This window comes from Callithrix jacchus, chromosome 3, assembly GCF_049354715.1.
Source record: "Callithrix jacchus isolate 240 chromosome 3, calJac240_pri, whole genome shotgun sequence".
In the NCBI taxonomy this organism is placed as follows: domain Eukaryota; kingdom Metazoa; phylum Chordata; class Mammalia; order Primates; family Cebidae; genus Callithrix; species Callithrix jacchus.
In genome coordinates this window covers 153,152,880-153,175,821 of record NC_133504.1, presented here as the reverse complement: position 1 = coordinate 153,175,821, position 22,942 = coordinate 153,152,880, and the positions used below count along the sequence as shown (strand labels likewise).

General features: G+C 43.9%; 1 long non-coding RNA gene across 1 annotated transcript; it reads right to left on the bottom strand.

Annotated features, from left to right (window-relative positions):
• Window positions 1-478: 478 nt before the first annotated feature.
• Window positions 479-13,128, bottom strand: LOC108590978 (uncharacterized). The gene is made up of 3 exons (XR_004740446.3): window positions 13,022-13,128; window positions 12,766-12,858; window positions 479-686 (listed from the first exon to the last, which is right to left on the bottom strand). It is a non-coding gene; the product is annotated as an uncharacterized LOC108590978 (long non-coding RNA).
• Window positions 13,129-22,942: the final 9,814 nt, after the last annotated feature.

Below are 22,942 nucleotides of genomic sequence, written 5' to 3'. Positions count from 1 at the left end.
CCTGTTTATTGTCTGTTTCTTATCCCTAGAATGTCAGGGGACAGAGGCCTTCTCTGCCTTGTTCATTGTGGTATCCCCAACACATGGCACATAACATGTGCTCAGAAAATACTTACTGAAAATACTTATGGAAAATACCCATTTTGCAGTGGCAAGGCTCACCTTTACCAAACAACAGGTGGACCTGAGCCCTGGAGGGACAGAGATTAAGGTCTCACAAACGCCAGGACATCGGTCAACCTGGTTCCCCCCAGTGCCTGCAGGTTATTGAGAGCTGGCCTCAATGGGACCTCAAAGAAATTCTGGTTTAGCTGGAGTTCTAGAGAGCTTAAAGGACTTGCTCTAAGTTATACACTCAGTTTACATTTAAAGTAGGACTAAAACCAACATTTCCTAATTCCCTACCAACTGAGCTCTAATTTCAAAGGATCTTAGTGTAAGAAGAAATCTCCAGAACCCATCTGCTCTAGTCCCTTCAAATAGCACCCTATCATTAGACCCATTAAAAGATAAGACATCTGGAGCCAAAAGAAGTAATTGACTTCTCCAAGGTCACATACCTATTGGAAGGCAAGGAAGGACTTCAGCTTTACACCACACTGTCTCCAGGTTTAATCTTCTTTATTCTAGATTTTGTACAACCATGCGATTAAGTATCTTTCCCACATTAGACGCATTTGCAAATACTAGAGAGAGAGAGAGAGAGAGAGAGAGAGAGAGAGAGAGAGAGAGATTAGTTACAGAAATAGCTCAGGAATGCCAAATCATTTAACAGACACAATGCTTTTGTTCTTGATTCATTAATTTGTTCAACAAGTATTCGATTCCCTACTAAATGCTGTAAATTGTTGCGGATGCTGGGAATACAGCAATGAATAAAACAAAGCCTCTCTGCCCTCCTAGAGCCTACGTCCTCATTCAGGAGAAAGGTGATGACAAACAAATAGATATATTTGTATATCTCAGGCATATCAGGTAACCAAAGTGCTATGAAGAATAAAGCAGGGGCTGGTGCAGTGGCTCACACCTGTAATCCCAGTACTTTGGGAAGCCGAGGTGGGCGAATCACCTGAGGTCAGGAGTTTGAGACCATCCTGGCCAACATGGTGAAACCCCGTCTCTACTAAAAATACAAAAATTAGCTAGGCTTAGTGATGTGTACCTGTAGTCCCAGCTATTCGGGAGCCTGAGACATAAGAATTGCTCGAATCCGGGAGGTGGAGGTTGCAGTGAGCTGAGATTGTGCCACTGCACCCCAGCTTGGGCAACAGGGCAAGACTCTGTCTCAATAAATAAAGAAATAAGTAAATAAAGCAGGAGAAAGAGACATTGACAGGCAGAGAACAGCGCTGCTTTAAACAAGTTGGTCAGGGAAAGGGCTCTCCTGTCGGATGACACTTGAGCGGAGATTTGAGTGAATTAAGGGACATGAACTAGAGGAAAAATATTCCACACCAGAGAGAACAGAGGCACAATGCCCAAGGCAGGCAGGAGCTTAGCATATTCATGGGAGAGTCCAGAGTCCTGTGGTTGGAGTGGAGTAAGCCGGAAGAAGGAAGGAAAAGGTCACATGAAAAGCTAGGGCCAGGTCCTGATGGTAACTGCTCCTTAAACTCCACCTTTTAAAACTAGCGTGTTCTTAGGAAGCTGAAAATCTACAAGGCTAGGCCTTGGAGAGAGGGCTTTTCCTGACCATGTTTGTGTGAGTGATTCCGTGTGTTAACAAAGCGCCCCAGGATTTGCCTTTTCTTCCCTATTTCTTGCTGTTAGAATGTTAATCTGGCTAAATCCATTCAGCTTCACTCATTTGGAAATCAGTCATCTAATGCTTGTAGCTCAAACAGGAGACAAGCTAATACATCTCAACAGAGCAGATACGTGGGGGCCACTCCCACAGATCAAGATCATTGCAGAACCCAAGCCATTGTTCAGCCAATAGTAAGAATCTGAGTCATTCTAAAACTGAGTAGGAAGCTGAGTCATCCTTCCCTCTATCGAGAGCTTTATTCCTTGTGCATCCTGTGAATCTTGGTTGGTTAACACATTACTGAACAGCGACGTGGGTAGGTCTGTCTACCTGCATCAAACCTGCTCTCACCACATTCTTAAGATAGCTTTTGACCTGGTGTGGTGGCTCACACCTGTAATCCCAGCACTTTGGGAGGCCAAGGCAGTCAATCACAAAGTCAGGGGTTCAAGACCAGCCTGACCAACATGGAGAAACCTCGTCTTTACTAAAAATACAACATTAGCCCGGGTGTCGTGGTGCACGCCTGTAATCCCAGCTACTCAGGAGGCTGAGGCAGGAGAACACTTGAACCCAGGAGGCGGAGGTTGCAGTGAGCCAAGATTGTGCCATTGCATTCCAGCCTAGGCAACAAAAGTAAAACCCCATTTACTTTTTTTTTTTTTTTTCCAAAAAAAAAAAGATAGTTTTCACCACATTTACTAAACTTCCCTCCATTTAAAAAAAAAAAAAAGATAGTTTTCACATTTACTAAACTTCCTTGGGCCTCAGTTTCCTCTCTGAAGGAGGAGGGTATGAATGCTTTACTAGTTTTCTACTGCTGTGTAACAAATTAGCACTGATCTAGAGGGTAAGAACTACATCCACTCATCACGTCACAGGGCTGTAGACCAGAGGCCCCAATAGCATAACCAGGTTTTCTGCTCAGAGCCTTGAAAGGCTGAAATCAAGATGCTGGTTGGCTGTGTTCTCACCTAGGGCTCAGGGTCTTCCTCTAAGCTCATCCTGTTGTCAGCAGAATATAGTTTCCTGCAGTGGTGGGACCGAGGCCCTCTTTCCTTGCTGGCTATCAGCAGAGGCCTTTCTCAGCTCCTTAAGCCTGTCTCCCTCCTCCTCAGTGACCCCTCTACTTCAAAGCAGCAACTACATATCTAACCCTTCTGACACTTTGAACACCTCTGACTTCTGCTCTCAGCCAGATAAAGTTCTCTGCTTTTATTCCTTTTTTTTCTACTTATTTATTTTTTTTTTGTAGAGTTGGTATCTCGCTATGTTGCCCAGGCTGATTTTAAACTCCTGGGCTCAAGGGATCCTCTGGCCTTGACCTCCCAATGTGCTGGGATTACAGGCGTGGGCCACCGTGCCTGCTGCTCTCTGCTTTCAACAGCTCATGTTCACCCAGAAAATCTCTCTTTCTTAAGGTCAGCTGTGCCATACAACATAATATAATCATCAGAGTGAAATCTCATCATATTCACAGGTTCCAGAGATTAAGGCAGGACATCTTTAAGGGCCATTTTAGACATTTTGCCTGCAACAAATGCCTTCCTCATAGGACTTTTTTGAATATTAGAGATAATGTAAGCGTGTGAAATAGTCAGCTTAGTTACTATTATTTAAGAGCCTCTTTGATGCAGGGAGCAACTGAGTAACTTAGCTACTCAGTCAATCTAGCGTAAGACCAGACTCCGAACTGTCTATGGTAACACCTTTCATTATCTTTCTTATATTTATGCATATTAAAACAGCATTTCACATATAACAAGTACACTGTTTTTATTGGAACATTTACTAATGAGTTGATTTGGAAATTCATTTTAGACAAAGATTGAGTTCCTCCCTTTTTCTCTGAATACATTTGTTCTCTCTCTTTTATCAAATCATTTTGGCAAAGCTGCTTCTGCCTCTTCCTTCTCATGTACTTTGGTGGAGTTCATTAACACAGGACTCTGCATTTGGCTTTTATAGCACCAGTACTACTATGGTCTGAATTTTGTGACCCTCCAAAATCCATGTTGAAGTCTTTTTTTTGTTTTTGAGATGGAGTCTGGCTCTGATGCCCAGGCTGGAGTGCAGTGGCACCATCTCAGCTCACTGCAACCTCCACCTTCTGGGTCCAAGTAATTCAACTGCCTCAGCCTCCCCAGTAGCTGGGACTACAGGTGTGTACCACCATGCCCAGCTAATTTTTGTATTTTTAGAAGACATGAGGTTTCACCATGTTGGCCAGGCTGGTATCAAGCTCTTAAGCTCAGATGATCCGCCCACCTCGGCCTCCCAAAGTGATTACAGATTACAGGTGTGAGCCACCACGCCCAGCCAAAACTTTAAGGAGGAAGAGCTAGACCATACTGTGTCAGACTTGTTTCCTCTCTGCCATGGCAACTGGCAATATTCCGAATAGCTTCTGTTCTTTTAGCCTGGGGGATGCCTGTAATTATAGCATAACACAGTCCACCTGGGACTCTCACAGTGGAGAAACAGAATATTTCTGTGCAACCTTAAAAGTCTCCACATATTGGCCAGGCACGGTGCCTCACGCCTCTAATCCCAGCACGTTGGGAGGCCGAGGCAGGCGGATCACCTGAGGTCAGAGTTCCAGACCAGCCTGGCCAACATGGTGAAACGCCATCTCTACTAAAAATACAAAAATGAGACAGGCATGGTGGCTGGCGCCTATAATCCCAGCTCTCAGGAGGTTGAGGCAGGAGAATCACTTGAACCTAGGAGTCAGAGGTTGCAGTGAGCTGAGATTACACCACTGCACTCCAGTCTGGCCAACAGAGCGAGACTCTATCTCAAAAAAAACAAAAAAAAAAACTCCACAGATAGGTGTATTATTATTATTCCTGTTTTATGTGTAACTAAGGCTCAGAGAAGTCAAAGACCGTTGCATCTAGTAAGTGGATAAAGCCAAAATTCAAACCCAGGGAATGGGACTCCTAAATCTGAGCTGCGAACGATAGCCAGTAAAAGCCTGACCTAATGTAATGGAAATGAAGATGAACAAATGTGCCTAGATAAGTGACTTTCTTTTTTTTTTAATTTCTTTTTTTTTTTTTGAGACAGAGTCTCGCTCTGTTGCCCAGGCTGGAGGGCAGTGGCTCAATCTCAGCTTACTGCAACCTCTACCTCCTAGGTTCAAGGGATCCTCCTGCCTCAGCCTCCCAAGTAGCTGGTGTTACAGGTCTGTGGCACCATGCCTGGCTAATTTTTTGTATTTTTGGTAGAGATGGGGTTTCACGATATTGGCCAGGCTGCCCTCCAACTCTTTTTTTTTTGGGGGGGGGCAGGGGGAGGAAGGCAGGAAGGGCGGGAAGAAGGACGATAGGGAGGAAGGAAGGGAAGAAGGACGGTAGGGAGGAAGGAAGGGATGAAGGAAGGAAGGAAGGGAGGAAGCGGTAGGGAGGGAAGGGAAGGAAGGAAATCAAGCAATGAGAGAGACATTGCCGACCTGGATCTAAAGGTTTACAAGTTGATTTCTTTTTTTTTGAGAGAAGGAAAGAAAAAAAAAATAAGTAAAGGAGAGGAAGAAAGAGGAAGAGAAAGAGGGAGAGTAAATGGAAATATTGCTTTATTTTGAAAAAAATTGGGTATTAATAATGGCCAATGTTTCATTTAAACTTAAGGGTAGGTGTGATGTGGTATTGACAAGAATGTATATTTTGTGTATTTGAAGTGGAGAGCTCTATAAATATTTATTAAGTTTACTTGTTCCGGATCTGAGTTTGAGTCCTTGATATCCTTATTAATTTTCTGTCTCATTGAATCTAAGTCTCGTATCTGGGTGTTAGGATCATTAGCTCTTGTTGTTGCAATGATCCTTTTACCACTATATCTTTGTTGCTTTAAAATCTATTTTAACCGATACGAGAATTGCAACTCCTGCTTTTTATTTATTTATTATTTATTTTTGCTCTCCATTTGGTTGGTACATCTTTCTCCATCCCTTTGTTTTGAGTCTTTGTGTATCCTTGCATGTGAAACAGGTCTGGATGTAACATGCCATTGGGTTTTGGCTGTGTCTTTTGATTGGGGGATTTAGTCAATTTAAATTTAGGGTTACTGCCATTTGATGTTGACAGGCTGTTTTATCCATTCGTTGGTGTAAATTCTTCTTTATGTTGGTGCTCTTTACTTTTTGGTGTATTTTTAGTAAGGCTAATACTGGTTGTTTCTTTCTGTGTGTAATGCTTCTTTCAGAAGCTCTTGTAAAGCAGGCCTGGTGGTAATAAAATCTCTGAGTTCTTGCTTGTTCATAAAATATTTTATTTTTCCTTCAGTTGTGAAGCTTAGTTTGGCTGGATATGAAATTCTGAGCTGAAGGTTCTGTTCTTTGAGGATGTTGAATATTGGCCCCCACTCTCTTCTGGCTTGTGACCTCAAGTGATCCACCTGCCTCAGCCACCCAAAGTGTTGGGATTACAGCTATAAGCTACCATGCCTAGCCCCAAAGTAAATTTTTTAGTGTATTTGGGTTTTTTGTTTGTTTTTTGAGATAGAGTCTTGCTCTGTCACCCAGGTTGGAGTGCACCGTCACGTTCTCTGCTCACTGCCACCTCTGCCTCTCGAGTTCAGGAGATTCTCCTATCTCAGCCTCCCAAGTAGCTGGGACTACAGGCATATGCCACCAATTTTTGGCTAGTTGTATTTTTAGTAGAAACAAGGTTTCACCATGTTGGCCAAGCTGGTCTTGAACTCCTGACCTCAAGTGATCCTCCTGTATTGGCATCCGAAAGTGTTGGGATTACAGGCATGAGCTACCGTGCCCAGACTAAGTGACATTTAAAAATATAATCAAATTAGCCAGGTATGATGGCAGGTGCCTGTAATCACAACTACTCAAGAGGCAACTCCTGCTGAGGCAGGAGAATCACTTAAACCTGGTAGGCAGAGATTGCAGAGAGCCAAGGTTGTACCACTGCACTTCAGCCTGAGTGACAGGGTGAGACTCTGTCTCAAAACAAACAAACAAACAAACAAAAAGACCCCAAAAAAGTAGAATCAAAAAGATCTGTTGGATAAAGGCCAGGTGCGGTGGCTCATGCCTGTACTCCCAGCACTTTGGGAGGCCAAGGAGGCGGATCACTTGAGGCCAGGAGTTCGAGACCAGCCTGGCCAACATGGTGAAACCCCGTCTCTACTAAAAATACAAACATTAGCCAGGCATGGTGGCAAGTGCCTGTAATCCCAGCTACTCAAAAGCCTAAGGCAAGAGAATCACTCGAACCCAGGAGGCGGAGCTTGCATTGAGCCAAGAAATCATGCCGCTGCACTCCAGCCTGGGCAACAGAGTGAGACTTCATCTCAAAAAAAAAAAAAAAATCTGTTAGATCATTAAGAATAGCAGACAAAGCCAGGCACAATGGCTCATGCCTATAATCCCATCACTTTGGGAGGCTGAGGTAGGAGGATCACTTGAGGCCAGGGGTTTAAGATAAGCCTGAGCAATATAGTGAGACCCTGTTTCCACAAAAAATAAAAAACTTAGCCAGGTGTGGTGGCGTACCTACAGTCCCAACTACTTGGGAAGCTGAGGAGGAAGGATGGCTTGAGCCCAGAAAGTGGAGGCTGCAGTGAGCCACAATAGCACCACTGCACTCCAGCCTAGGCAAGAGCAAGATCCTATCTCCAAAAAAAAAGATGACAAAGGGGAATCTAGAAGAATTCTCTGTTTTCTGGCTTGGAAAATCAAATTGATAGTGACCAGGAATTCAAGTGGAGAATAGAGAATGTTGAGCAAACTAGGAAGAGGGAGGGAAAATTATTGGTTTTAGATTCATAGGGAACTTTGAAGTTGTCATTTCAATGTCCTCTGGTCTAGCTTGTTTCTCACAATAAATCAGCCATCTTCATATTGCTGTTGTCCAATATGTAACGTGTCATTTTTCTCTGCCTTCAAAATTTTTCTTTATTTTTATCATTTGTTTATTTATTTTTGAGACAGAGTATCGCTCTGTCACCCAGGCCAGAGTGCAGTGGTGCAATCTTGGCTCACTGCAACCTGTGCCTACCAGGTTCAGGTGGTTCTCCTGCCTCAGCCTCCTGAGTAGCTGGGATTACAGGCAACTGCCACTGTGCCTGGTTAATTTTTGTATTTTTAGTGGAGCCAGGATGATTTCACCATGTTGGCCAGGCTGATCTCAAACTCCTGACCTCAGGTGATCTGCCTGCCTCAGCCTCCCAAAGTGCTACATTTTTTTCATTCTTTTTTTTTTTCTTTTTTTCTTTTTTGAGACGTAGTCTCACTCTGTTGCCCAGGCTGAAGTGCACTGACGCAATCTCAGCTCACTGCAATTTCTGCCTCTCGGGTTCAAGCGATTCTCCTGCCTCAGCCTCTGGAGTAGCTAGGATTACAGGCATGTGCCACCATGCCTGGCTAATTTTTGTATTTTTAGTAGTGACAGGGTTTCACCATGTTGGCCAGGCTGGTCTCAAACTTCGGCCCTCACATGATCCATCTGCCTCAGCCTCCCAGAGTGCTGGGATTACAGGTGTGAGCCACCATGCTCGGCCTACATTTTTTCTTTTCTTTTTTTTGAGATGGAGTCTTGCTCTGTCACTCAGGCTGGAATGCAATGGGGTGATCATAGTTCACTGCAGCTTTGAACTCCTGGGCTCAAGCGATCCTCCCCGCTCAGCTTCCTGAGTAGCTAAGACTATAGGCACAAGCTGCCATGCCCAGCTAATTTTTACTTTACTCTTTTTTTTTTTTTTTTGAGACAGAGTCTCGCTCTTGTTACTCAGGCTGAAGTACAGTGGCACCATCTTGGCTCACTGCAACCTCCGAGTCCCTGGTTCAAGCGGTTCTCCTGCCTCAGCCTCCAGAGTAGCTGGGATTATAGGCGTGTACCACCACACCCAGCTAATTTTTGTATTTTTAGTAGAGACAGGATTTCACCATGTTGGCCAGGATGGTTTCGAACTCCTGACCTCAGGTCATCCCACTGCCTTGGCCTCCCAAAGTGCTAGGATTACAGGCATGAGCCAAAGTGTCCGGCCTTTACTTTTATTTTTTTAGTAGAGACAGGGTTTCTATTATATTTCCCAGCTTGAATGTCTTTATTTTTATTTTACTTTAATTTTTTTTTTTTTTAGACAGGGTCTCATTCTTTTGCCCAGGCTAGAATGCATAGTGCAATCTTGGCTCACTGCTGCCTTGACCTCCCAGGCTCAATCAATCCTCTTGCCTCAGCCTCCCATTTTGCTGGTCCCACAGGCCTGTGCCACCATACTTGGCTAATTTTTAAATTTTTTTTGGTGGAGACAGGGTCTTACTTTGTTCTCCAGGCTGGTCTTGAACTCCTGGGCTCAAGTGGTTCTCCTGCCTTGGTCTCCTAAAAAGTACTAGGATTATAGGCATGAGCCACTGCACCTGGACAAGTATCTTTATAAATACTGCTTAAATGTCTTTGTCTACTACATCTAATATCTGAGCAGTCTCAGGGTCAATTTCTATTGACTACTTTTGTTTTTCTTTATTTTCCTTCTTCCTACTTTTTTTCATGTCTAGTAATTTTTTATGGTAATACTGGACAATACGATAATACATTGTAGAAATTCTGGATTCTGGATTGTTTATTTTTGTTCCAGTAGGCAGGTCAGTTATTCCCTGGTCATTTTGAATTTGTGTACAAGTTTTTTCTTTGTTTGTTTTGCTTTGTTAGGGAAGATCTTTGGGAAATTCAAGATATTTTTCCAACCTTCAAGCTCTGTTTTCCCTGTGAATTTCGACAAGGCTTAGGTTTAGGCTTTGTTAGGGCATGTCTAGTGAGGGCCTTCCTCTAGGACAGTGGCTCTCAAACTTAGTTTGTATCTGAGTCATCTGAAGAGCTATTGTTAGAACATATATTCTGGGCTTCTCCTGAGTTTCTGATTCAGCAGGTCCGAAGTGGGGCCCTTGAATTTGCATTTCCAATAGTACATCTAACAAATTTCCTGGTTATGTTCATGCTACTGGTCCGGGGACAACAATTTAAGAAATATCTCTCTAGACCATGGTCCTAACTTTATTTTTTATTTTAAGACAGGGCCTGGAGTGTAGTAATGTGATCAGGGCTCACTGCAGCCTCAATTTCCCAGGCTCAAGTAATCCTCCTGCCTCAGCCTCCTGAGTAGCTGGGACTACAGGCACATGCCAGCACACCTGGCTATTTGTATTTTTTGTAGAGATGGGGTTTCGCCATGTTGCTCAGGCTGGTCTCAAACTCCAGAGCTGAAGCTCAAGCTCAAGCTTGAGCCTACCTCAGCCTCCTGAAGTGCTGGGGTTACAGGCATGAGCCACCCACCCAGCCATGGTCCTTACTTTTTTTTTTTTTAAGACGGAATCTCACTCTGTTACCCAGGCTGGAGTGCGATGGCGTGGTCTCAGCTCACCACAACCTCCGCCTCCCAGGTTCAAGTGATTCTCCTGCCTCAGCCTCCCGAGTAGCTGGAACTACAGACTTGCGCCACCACACCTGGCTAATTTTTGTATTTTTAGTAGAGACGGGGGTTTCACTGGCCTGTTCACCAGGCTGGTCTCGAACTCCTGACCTTGTGACCCACCCGCCTTGGCCTCCCAAAGTGCTGGGATTACAGGCATGAGTCACTGTACCAGGCCCCGGTCCTTACTTTTAAGATGTGAACTCTTCAATGTCCCAGATGGATGCCTGGATTGTCACTAACAAAGTGCTAAAGTGCTTTTCCACTCAGACTGAGCCATAACTCTAATGCCCGCCCCCTCCATTGCTGCTTGAACTCGCTCTCTGCTCAGCTTCTTTCACCGCATGGAAGCTGGTATCTGGTCATCCTTGGGTAGTCTCACCTTACACATGTGCAGCACAGTTCTCAGCCAAGTACTCAGAGGACACCCCTACCAGGACTTTTCGGAATCCTTCCTCTGCAAAGCCCCTCTCTGCAGTGCTCTACTCAGTAGATTCCAGCCGCTCAGCTGCCCCAAACTCTGAACTCTGCCTCCTCAGCTCAGTAACTGCTCCTTTTCCTGCTTGGATGCCAGGAAACTGCCCACAGGTAAAGAGCCAGAATGATTCTGGGGCTTACAAAAGATGAGTTTCTCTTCCCTCAGGGGCCAGAGATTTGTACTCTCTCCTGGCCAATTCCTGAAACTGTTGACTAATGTTTGGTGTGTGTGTGTGTTTTGGATGGGGTCTCTCGCTCTGTCACCCAGGCTGAAGTGCAATGGCACAATCATGACTCACTGCAGCCTTGAACTCCTGGACTCAAGCAATCCTCCCACCTCAGCTCCTGAGTAGCTGAGACTACAGGATGTGCAACTGTGCCTGTCTAATTAAAAATAACTTTTTTAGAGACAGGGTCTCTCTATGTTGACCATGCTAGTCTTAAACTCCTGGGCTCAAGCAATCTGCCCACCTCAGCCTCCCAAAGTATTGGGATTACAGGGGTGTGTGTGTGTGTGTGTGTGTATGTGTGTGTGTGTGTTTAATGGTGGGGATGGGTAATCTACTACCAATTACTATTCCATAGTAGCCAAGAGTGAAAGTTCTGGCTTTAGACCTTTTGAATTTTAGGAACCTTGGACCATCCAGATAAAGGCGTCTACAAAGGAAAAAGCCTAGAGATAAAGTTTTGGAAGACATCAGGGCACAAAGGTTTGGAAGACCAAGGGCAGAAATCACATAGGAAAGTTATACAAAATGAGAAGACAGAGGATCAAAGACAGAATCTTGGGGGAACCACCAGTTTTTCATGGATGAGTGAAAGAAGGTTGGCAAAAGAAACAGAAGGACTAGTCCAACAGTCAAGAGAAGAACCAAATGTTCCAGACATCAATGGACAAGAGATTTTAAAAATTTTTTTGAATTTTTACTGTTTTCCTCCCTGTGCTAAGAGGGTTACCAAAAAAATAGCCTTAAAATCTTTTCAAGCAACCTTATGACAATGTAGTATCATCAATCCCATTTTATAGATGGAATAAAGATGATGAAACTCAGAGATTAAGTAACTTGCTCAAGGTCAATGGAGCTGGAAAAGGCAGAGCTAGGACTTGGATCCAAGCATTCTGGCTCCAATACATCACAATGTACTGCTTCCCTCCAAAATAAGACAGGATGGTAAATGCTGCAGGGCTGTCCATGAAGCTGAGGATTGAAAAGTGCTTATTGCCAGGTGCCGTGGCTCGCTCCTGTAATCCCAGCATTTTGGGAGGCCGAGGCAGGCGGATATCCTGAGGTTAGGAGTTCGAGACCAGCCTGCCACCATGGATAAACCCTGTCTCTATTAAAAATACAAAAAATTAGCTGGGCACAGTGGCGCGTGCCTGTAATCCCAGCTACTCAGGAGGCTGAGTCAGGAGAATTGCCTGAACCCAGGAGGCGGAGGTTGTAGTGAGCCGAGATCGCATCATTGCACTCCAGCCTGGGTAACAAGAGTGAAACTCCGTCTCGAAAAAAAAAAAAAAAAAAATTAGCTGCACATGATGGTTTATGCCTGTAATCCCCGCTACTCAAGAGGCTGAGACAGGAGAATCACTTGAACCTAGGAGGTAGAGGTTGCTGTGAGCTAAGATTGTGCCATTGCACTCCAGCCTGGGCAACAAGAGCAAAAGCCCGTCTCAAAGAATAAAAGAAAAGAAAGAAAAGTGCTTATTGGGGCCAGGTACACCGGTAATCTTAGCACTTTGGGAAGCTGATGAGGGGCTGGATCACCTGAGGTCAGGAGTTCCGGACCAGCCTGGCCAACATGGCAAAACCCTGTTTCTACTAAAAATACAAAAATTAGCCAGGCATGGTGGTTCACGCCTATAGTCCCAGCTACTTGGGAGGCTGAGGCAGGAGAATTGCTTGAACGTGGGAGGCAGAGGTTGCAGTGAGCAGAGATAGCACCACTTCACTCCACCCTGGGTGACAGAGTGAGACTCCATCTCAAAAAAAATAAAAGAAAAAAGACAAGTGTCCATTGACTTAGGCAATAAGGCCACTGCTGAGCTCAGAAGGAACCCATGGTAATAAACAACAGGTGCTAATTGATTGTTCAACAAGACTGGTTCTCAGGCTTACCTGGTCTTTTGGGCCAGCAGGGTCCCATACACATGGCACCTCTCAGCTCTGGCTTGCATTGCCTTCCTTGGAATCCTCTTCCAGGTTTATGCTCTGAAAAAGAGCAGGCACATTCCCTAATGCCTTCAGGGAAAACAAGACCCAGAGCTCTAGCTTCCTGAAGTGTATAAGAGAAGTGTGATGTGCCTATTTTAACCCAGCAACTATACCCAGGCGTAGACTTAGATGCATTTGAACATATCATCAACACAATTACCTGTGCCCAGATTAGCCTCAGCAAACCTTTAAGCTCTCACAGCTGTGTTCAGGTGTTCAGAGGATTATTATGGAGAGATGTTGATCAGCTGTTCTCCACGTCGCCTGTGGACAGAACAAAAGGAAAGAAGCTTAAATGTCAGCAAAGGATTTACTTGTGAGACCTCTGTGAGGCAGGGAGGTCCTGTGTATCCAAGCGTTTCCAACCTTTCTGTCTTATTTAGCTCTAAAAATTCCCTTCTCCACCTTACTGCTTCTTATGTTTATTATAACGATAATAACAATAATGGCACATGTTTATATAGTTCTTACTTTGTGCCTAGCACTGTTATTAAGCTTTTTATTCATATTCATTCAATACTCACAGCAACACAATGACATAAAGACTATTGTCATCCCCATTTTATAGGTAAGAAAACTGAAACAGAGAGAGTGAATAACTGGCTAAAGGTCTCACAGTCAACAAATGGCAGAGCCAAGATTTGAAACCTTGGGCCAAAGTCTATCGTCTTAACCATGACCCTATGTGCTAATCTGGAGACATTACACCATAACAGAATTCAAGATAAGGCAGAGCATGGAGAAATGCTAATAAATTGGCATGGAGGCTGTAGTAGATTGATACAAAATGGCCCTAAAGGAACCATGCTCCTCCGAATTCACCCTGTGTGTCCTCCCCTCCCACGCTGGATCTATACCAGCAAAATGACTTGCCTGAACCACTGAGATGTGATGGAAGCAACTTTCTGGGACTTCAAGCCCAGATTTTTTGTGTGTGTGTGACGAAGCTTTGTTCTTGTTGTCCAGGCTGGAGTACACCGGCGAGATCTCGGCTCACTGCAACATCTACCTCCCAAGTTCAAGTGATTCTCTTGCTTCAGCCTCCCGAGTAGCTGCGATTACAGGCATGCGCCACCACGCCCAGCTAATTTTGCATTTTTAGTAGAGACGGGGCTTCTCCATGTTGGTCAGGCTGGTCTCAAACTCCCAAACTCAGGTGATCCACCCACCTCAGCCTCCCAAAGTGTTGGGATTACAGGCATGAGCCCCTGTGCCTGACCCAAGCCCAGATCTTAAGAGATCCAGAGCTTCTGCTTTCTCTCTGAGAACCCAACTGCCTTATAAAGAAGTCCAGGCTGTCCAGCTGTAGAGAGAGGCAACATGGAGAAAGAAGCCTTGGAAGTTGAGAGTCCACGTGAAGGAAAAGAGAGGCATCCCAGCTGAGAGCCAGCATCAGCATGGTAAAAAAAGGCCATCCTGGATGCTTTGGTCCCAGTTGAACTGTCCCAGCAGACACCACATAGGGCAGAGATGAGCTGGCCAAAATTCTAACTCTAAAAGCATCACACGGTTTTAGGTTACCAAGTGTTTCTTTCCTTTTTTTTTTTTTTTTCCTTGAGACAGAATCTCGTTCCGTTCTGTCACCCAGGCTAGAGTGTAGTGGCACAAGCTTGGCTCGCTGCAACCTCGGCCTCCTGGGTTCAAGCAATTCTCCTGCCTCAGTCTCCCTAGTAGCTGGGATCACAGGTGCCTGCCACTATGCCTGGCTAATTTTTATATTTTTAGGAGAGACAGGGTTTCACCATGTTGGCCAGGCTGGTCTTAAACCCCTGAGCTCAGGTGATCCACCCACCTTGGCCTCCCAAAATGTTGGGATTACAGGCGTAAGCCCACCAAGCCTGGCCCATGTTTCTTTTTTATTGTGGTGAAATGTACACAACATAAAATGGACCATTTTAACCCTTTTTAAGTGTGGCATTAGTTACATTCACATTGTGCAACCATCACCACCGTCTAGCTCCAGAACTTTTTCATCTTCCTACACTGACACTCTGTACCCACTAACCAATAGTTGCCCCTTTCCCTCCTCCTCCCAGCCCCTGGTAACCACTGTCCTACTTTCTGTCTCTATAAATTTCAGTCAATAAGTTTTAAGGTGGCTTGTTAGGTAGCAACATATAAGTTTACATAGATTTTAATAGGTTTATTTAACACTCAGCTTTTAGAATGTATTAATGTTTTTGTTAGTTTATTAAATATTGGGGAGTTGAAGCATCAGAAACCAATGAGGTGTTCAGAGCAGGTCCCTTTATCCTCTGTACATTTAATTCTAACGTGTCATGGCCTACAGTGTATAGGTAAGATTATAATTATACCTAACATTGACTTTAATATTGAGAAGGCAGTTTCACATTTAATATATCACTTATCTTTCACAACAGCCGTGAGAGGTAGAACTATTTTTTTCATTTTATAGATCAAGGAACTGAGGATCAAAGAATTTAAGCAACTAGCCCAAGGTCACAGAGTGGAACAGGTTGGTCTGCAACTATTTACTGATTACTCCTTCTTGGGAAGGGCAATGGAAAGGGAACCCAAAAGACGAGTCAGTAGCTTAAAAGAGGCAATACAAGCTCTATCCTTCTTTTTTTTTTTTTAATTTCTTTTTTTTTTTGAGACAGAGTTTCGCTCTTGTTACCCAGGCTGGAGTGCAATGGCGTGATCTCGGCTCACCGCAACCTCTGCCTCCTGGGTTCAGGCAATTCTCCTGCCTCAGCCTCCCGAGTAGCTGGGATTACAGGCACGCGCCACCATGCCTAGCTAATTTTTTGTATTTTTAGTAGAGACAGGGTTTCACCATGTTGACCAGGATGGTCTCGATCTCTTGACCTCATGATCCACCCGCCTCGGCCTCCCAAAGTGCTGGGATTACAGGCGTGAGCCACCGCACCTGGCCTGAGACAGGCTGTCTTTATATTGCCCTGGCTGGTCTTAAACTCCTGGCCTCAAGCAATCCTCCCACATCAGCCTCCCAAAGTGATGGGATTAGGGGCACGAGCCACCGGTGAAATTGCTTTCATCAAACAGAAAACATCCCTGTCTATTGAAATTTCAAACCAAGTAACACTCTTCAGGTCCGATTTAAGCAAATTCATTTTCAGTAGGGAACTTCACAACTTTGTTTCATTTAGGGAGAGTATGAAGGGATTGCTTGACTTGCTCCATTTGTATTTTCTTATAGGATAGAGAAATATATGTGATTCCAGGGCTAATTTCTTTTCATGGTAGTTTGTGTGTGTGTATGTTTTTTTAGATGGAGTCTTGCTCTGTTGCCCAGGCTGGAGTGCAGTGGCACAATGTCAGCTTAATGCAACCTCTGCCTCCCAGGTTCAAGCGATTCTCCTGCCTCAACCTCCTGAGGAGCTGGGATTACAGGTGCCAGCCACCACACCTAGCTTTTTTTTTTTTTTTTTTTTTTTTGAGACCAAATTTTACTCTCTGTTTTCTAGGCTAGAGTGCAGTGGTGTGATCTTGGCTCACTGCAACCTCTGCCTCCTGGGTTCAAGCAATTCTTGTGCCTCAGCCTCCCAGAACAGCCGGGACTACAGGCATGAGGCACTATGTCTGGCTGATTTTTGCATTTTTAGTAGAGATGGAGTTTCACCATGTTGGCCAGGCTGGTCTCAAACTCCTGACCTCAGGTGATCCATCCTCCTCAGCCTCCCAAAGTGCTGGGATTTCAGGAGTGAGCCACCCACCTGGCCTTTTGTTTTGTTTTGTTTTGTTTTAAAGAACTTCTTCAATCAAGAGGCCATTTATAGATTTGAATATTACTCAGCTGTCTGATAAAAAGCAGAGAAAGGAACAAATTAAAGGCGAAAGTAAGGGCAGATTTATTAAAGGGCAGTGAATTATATTATTAAAACCAGTGACTCCTCCCTCCTTCCTCCCAAACTAACCCCAAACTCAGTTTATCTAAGTAAACCGAAGGAAATTTCATCTTACCCTCTGCTATAGATTCAGTACATTCTGGCTGATGTTTTAAACCCTGTTAGAAATCTGGTTGGCATCCAAGCACATGCAATTGTAGAATGGAGCAATATCATGTAGATAACTATCTATTTTTCTTTCTCTCTGAAACACTGACAATGATTCTTTGTAAAATGTCTCAGGACATTGAAGGAAGCTATCGATAAACATTTTGCAGCAATCTGTCAAGAGCTGATTCTTGCAATTTATATAATGTGGGTATTTTATTTCACAGGTTTCATGTATTGCATGGTTAAACAGGCATGAAAGGGAATGGGGTCTCTAGGCTGCAAACAGGAGTCAAGGTGCAGGCTTAAAGAGTGATGTTTTCAGCTCCTGAGAGGACAGAAGGATGACCTCAAGTGACACAGGCAGAACTACCAGATACACACTGATCCCCTCCTAATGTGAGCAAACATTAACTGGCAAAACAGGAGAAATCCATACCTCCCTTCATTTTTCAGAAATCCTCGCAGCCATGCCGGTTTTGATGGGGAATACCATGTTGGGGTTCCATGCTTTGGGGGTAGGGATAACATGGACATCTGAAATTCACAAATAAACTCAATCTCTTATTTTAGCAATTGTCTTTCTTTCTTTTTCTTTCTTTCCTTCTTTCTTCTTCCTTTCCTTCTCTTTTCTTTCTTTCTTTTTTTTAAGACAGAGTTTCACGCTTGTCACCCAGGCTGGAGTGCCATGGTGCAATCTCGGCTCACCACAACCTCTGCCTCCTGGGTTCAAGTGATTTTCCTGCCTCAGCCTCCCAAGTAGCTGGGATCAGAAGCATGCACCACCACACCTGGCTAATTTTGTATTTTTAGTAGAGACAGGGTTTCTCCATGTTGGTCAGGCTGGTCTTGAACTCCCGATCTCAGGTGATCTGCTCCTCTGAGCCTCCCAAAGTGCTGGGATTACAGATGTAAGCCACTTCGGCCACAATTTATTTTCAACTAAATTAGTTTCACCAAATCTGCTAACCAAAGGATTCTGTAACCAAGGCCTATGCTGTAGGCAGGATTCCACCCTCTTCTCCATTCACATCCTGCAGAAGGAACTACTGAGGCACAAAGTACATGAATAAAGATGCCAAGGGCATGGCTCAGTTCCAAGCTGGTTGGAAACCCTTTGGAAACTGAACGCTGGAGTGCAGTAAGAAGACTTCATTACAGTGTCACACAGCACAACAGGTTTACCTGACTAATTCTCAGAATCAACCACCCAAGGCAATTTGAGATTTTTTTCTTTGCTAAGCGTCAAATCTTTTTATTGTAGGGGAAGAGACATGTAGATAATTCAGTGCTACTCACTGTAGGGTTTTTATTTGAGATTTACCCATGTCCACCTACTCTTTCCCCCAGAAACAGTCAACCATCTCACCACTTCTCTAGATATACACAGGGATGTCATGCTTGCAAATGACAAATGCACACCAGGGTACTGTCTCGTTCATACTCTTCAACAAGAATAGGGACATTTTCTTTCATAACATTTCATAATATTGTACTCTAACATGTCAATTTTTTTTTTTTTTTGAGACAGGGTCTTGCTCTGTCACCCGGGCTGTTCAAGTGGCACTATCTCGGCTCATTGCAATCTCCACCTCCTGGGCTCAAGCCATCCTCCCACCTCAGCCTCCCAAATAGCTGGAACTACAGTGTATGTCACCATGCATGGCTAATTTTTGTGTTTTTTGTAGAGATGGGTTTTTGCCATGTTGCCTAGGCTGGTATCAAACTTCTGAGCACAAGTGATCTGCCTGTCTTGGCCTCCCAAAGTGCTGGGAATACAGGCATGAGCTACTGAGCCCAGCCTAAAATGTCAATCTTAATTAAACTATTTGCTTAGGTTAAAACTGGGTGGAGTATATTTCTGAAGCATTTCTAGATGAGCACTTATTTTAAATGAGCACACACACACATATACATACACACACAATCAAAGCAACCTTTTTTCTTTAAAAAAAATTCTTTAAAAATGTGGCCCACATCTGTAATCCCAGCACTTTGGTAGGCTGAGGCGGTGGATCACTTGAGGTCAGGAGTTTGAGACCATCCTGGGCAACATGGCAAAACCCCGTCTCTGCAAAAATAAAATAAAATAAAATAAATTATTTTCAGAGCCATAATTTCAAATAGCCACTACGTCTGCATGAATCCGTTTTTTTGGTTATTAATATAAATGACTAAAGGTAGTCAATTTGTTCATGCCATAAAAACATATTTATAATTGAATATTTCTCTGCAGACAATAGATAATGTGTTGATGGTTTCCATAGAAATGCAAAATCCAGCTGGCCTGGTGGCTCACACCTGCAGTCTCACTAGTAAGGAGGCTGAGGTGGAAGGATTGCTTGAGCCCAGGAGACCAAGGCTGCAGTAAGCCATGATCATGCCACTGCACTCTAACCTGGATAACAGAGCGAGACCCAAACTCTAAAAAAAAAAAAAAAAAAGAAAGAAAGAAAGTAATGTGAAGTTTAAAAATGTATAGTGATTCCTTTCCTCACCTCTGCTGAACTTTCCTTTCATTACTGGGTGAAGAGAGATCACGCTTTCATGTCATTGGGCATTTGAGAGATGCCACCATTATGGTTCTGCTCATAAAAATCTCCATGTAGGAAGAGTATTGTTCACAAAGTATGCACCTATTATTGTCTCACGATCCCTACAACATCCCTGAAAGGCCCGCAGAGCGGGAATTCTAATCCCTACTTACAGATGGGAAACTGTAAATAAGGCAGAAGAGGTGTGCCCAAGGCTGTGGCACACACCAACTCACAAACTGGGATTCAAATTCAGACCTTCTGGTGCCTAATCCACTTTCTTTTCTGTACATTTTGCTTCCCCCTCCCAGCACTTTCTCCCCACAAAAAGAAGATACTGTTTTGAGACAGACTAAAAATCTCATTTGCCTGTTTCCTTCTCTAAAAAAAAAAAAAACAATAAATAAATTACCAGGTGTGTTCATTGTAGTTGGCACCTCTGCGCTACAATCAATATAGGGTCATTTATCAAGAGGACGGGTATTAAATTCATCAACTGGACTGGTATTGTAAGGCGGATATGAAGTCTAGTAGCCTATGGGGGCACAGTTTTATGGTCTGGTAGCAGCCTCTCTGTGTGTCCTTGGAGGTGTTCCAGTGCACTGCAGTTGGACTACAGCAACTAAATGTTGCTCCCAATCCAGCCCCATGGCTCCCAGCTGCCCTGGCCTGCTTTCTCATCTGGTAAAACACAGGAATGGGGCAGAAGGTAGTTGGCACTGGAAAAAGTTGGTACTGGATGAAAGGTTGGCATAGTTCCTTGTAGACACTTAAGGTGGGGAAACACGTAGAAGATGGGAGAGATTGGCCATAATTTTTGGACCTTGCCCTGAGGGAAGGGGCCAGGAAGCTTTTGCACAAGGTAACAGAACACGAAGTGCTGGTTCAGGTTCTCCAAACTACAGTTGGTGAGCTGGGGAAGAAGTTTGAGAGGTCATCAAGTCCATCTCTCATTCATCCATTCATTCATTCATCTGTTCATTCCTTCAACAAATGAATATTGAACACCTAGAGGTGCTTAGGATACCGTAGGGAATAAATCAAAGTCCCTGCCCACAAGGAGTTTACATTCTAGTGGGGAGAGATCAACACTAAGCAAGCAAATAAACCCAGGCATTCTTGGAGATTTTGTGGGTTTGGTCCAGACTACCACAATAAAGTTAGCATTGCAGTAAAGCCAGCCATATCAATTTTTTGGTTTCCCAATGCATGTAAATGTTACTGTCTCCAGATCCATCAGAGGAATCACTATTGATGCAAGCTTCAGTCCCTTATGAGATCTTTTTTTTTTGGAGTCAGGGCCTTGCTCTGTCAACGCAGGCTGGAGTACAGTGGCAATCACAGCTCACTGCAGCCTCAACCTCCTCAGCTCAAAGGATTCTCTGGCCTCAGCCTCCTGAGTAGCTGGGACTACAGGCACTTGCCACCATGCCTAACTAACTTTTTTTTTTTTTTTTTGTAGAAACAAGGTTTCACCATGTTGCTCAAGGCTGGTCTGGAACTCCTGGACACAAGTGATACACCTGCTTTGTCCTGCCAAAGTACTGGGATTACAGGCATGAGTCACTGCGTCCAGCTGAGATCTATATCTTAAATAGTAGGACTTGAAAGTTGAAATTACTGTTGATCCATAGGTTGCAGAATGAAGGTTGTGTTCACAGGCATGAAAACATTAATCTCCTTGTACATCTCCATGAGAGATCCTGGGAGAATAGGCACATTGTCAATGAGCACTAATATTTCTAAAGGAACCTTTTTTTTTTCTGAGCAGCAGGTCTCAATGGTGGGCTTAAAATATTCAGTAAGCCATGCTATAAACAGATGTGCTGTCACCCAGTCTTTGTTGTTTCATTTATAAAGCATAGGATGAGGAGATTTAGCATAATTCTTAAGGGCCCTAGGATTTTCAGAATGGTAAATAAGCATTGGTTTCAACTTAAAGTCACCAGCTGCATTAGCCTAGCAAGTCAGCCTATCCTTTGAAGCCAGATATTGACTTCTCCTCTCTAGCTATGAAAGTCCTGGATGGAATCTTCTTCCAACACAATGTTTTTTCCACACTGAAAATCTGTTGTTGAGTGTAGCCACCTCCATTGATAATCTGAGCTAGATCTTCCGGATAACTTGCTGCAACTTCTGCATCAGCACTTGCTGCTTCCCTTGCACTCTAATGTTACAGAGATGTCTCCTTTCCTCAATTCTCATGAACTAACCTCTGTTAGTGTCAAACTTTTCCTTGGCAGCTTCCTCTTCTCTCTCAGCCCTCATAGAATTGGAAGAGAGTTAGGGCCTTGATCTGGATTAGGCTTTGGCGTCAGGAATATTGTGGCTGGTTTGAGTGTCTATCCAGATTACTCAAACTTTCTCCATATCAGCAATAAAGTTGTTTTGCTTTTGGATCATTTTTGTGTTCACTGGAGTAGCACTTTTAATTTCCTCCAATAACTTTTTCCTTGTATTCACAATTTGGCTGCAAGAGGCCTTTCGACCTAACTTGGCTTTAGACATGTCTTCCTCACTAAGCTTAATCATTTATAATTTTGTTTTGTTTTTGTTTTAAGATAGAGTCTCCTTCTGTCACTCAGGCTGGAGTGCAGTGGTGCAATCTCAGCTCACTGCAACCTCTGCCTTCTGGGTTCAAGTAATTCTCCTGCCTCAGCCTCCTGAGTAGCTGGGATGACAAGCATGCACCACCACACCTGGCTAATGTTTGTATTTTTAGCAGAGACGGAGTTTCACCATGTTGGCCAGGCTGGTCTGGAACTCCTGACCTCAAGTGATGTGCCCACCTCGGCCTCCCAAAGTGATAAGATTATAGGCATGAGCCAGTGCACCTGGCCCACTTTTAGCTTTTGAGTTAAAGTAAGAGACTTGTGACTCTTCCTTTCATTGAACACTTAGAGGCTGTTGTAGAGTTATGAATTGGCCTTATTTCAGTATTGTTGTTTCTTAGGGAATAGGGAGGCCTGAGGAGAAAGATGGGGGGTTGGCTGCTCAGTGGAGCAGTCAGACACATACAATATTTATTGATTGAGTTCTCAATTTAATATGGGTAGTTAGCGGTGCCCCAAAACAATTACAATAGTAGCATCGAAGATCACTGATCACAGAGCACTATAACAGATATAATAATAACAAGGCTGGGAGCCATGGCTCATGCCTGTAATCCCAGCACTTTGAGAGGCAGAGGTGGGTGGCTCACCTGAGGTCGGGAGTTCAAGACCAGCCTGACCAACACAGAGAAACCCTATCTCTACTAAAAATACAAAAATTAGCCGGGCATGGCGGTGCATGCCTGTAAACCCAGCTACTTGGGAGGCTGAGGCAGGAGAATAGCTTAAATCCAGGAGGTAGAGGTTGTGGTGAGCCAAGATCGTGTTATTGCACTCCAGCCTGGGCAACAAAAGCAAAACTCTGTCTCAGAAAAATAATAATAATAACAACAACACTTAAAATATTGCAAGCATCACCAAAATGTGACACAGAAACCACGAAATAAGGACATTCACCAATAGACTTGCTTGACACAGAGTTGCAACAAAACTTCAATTTGTGAAAAGTGCAATATCT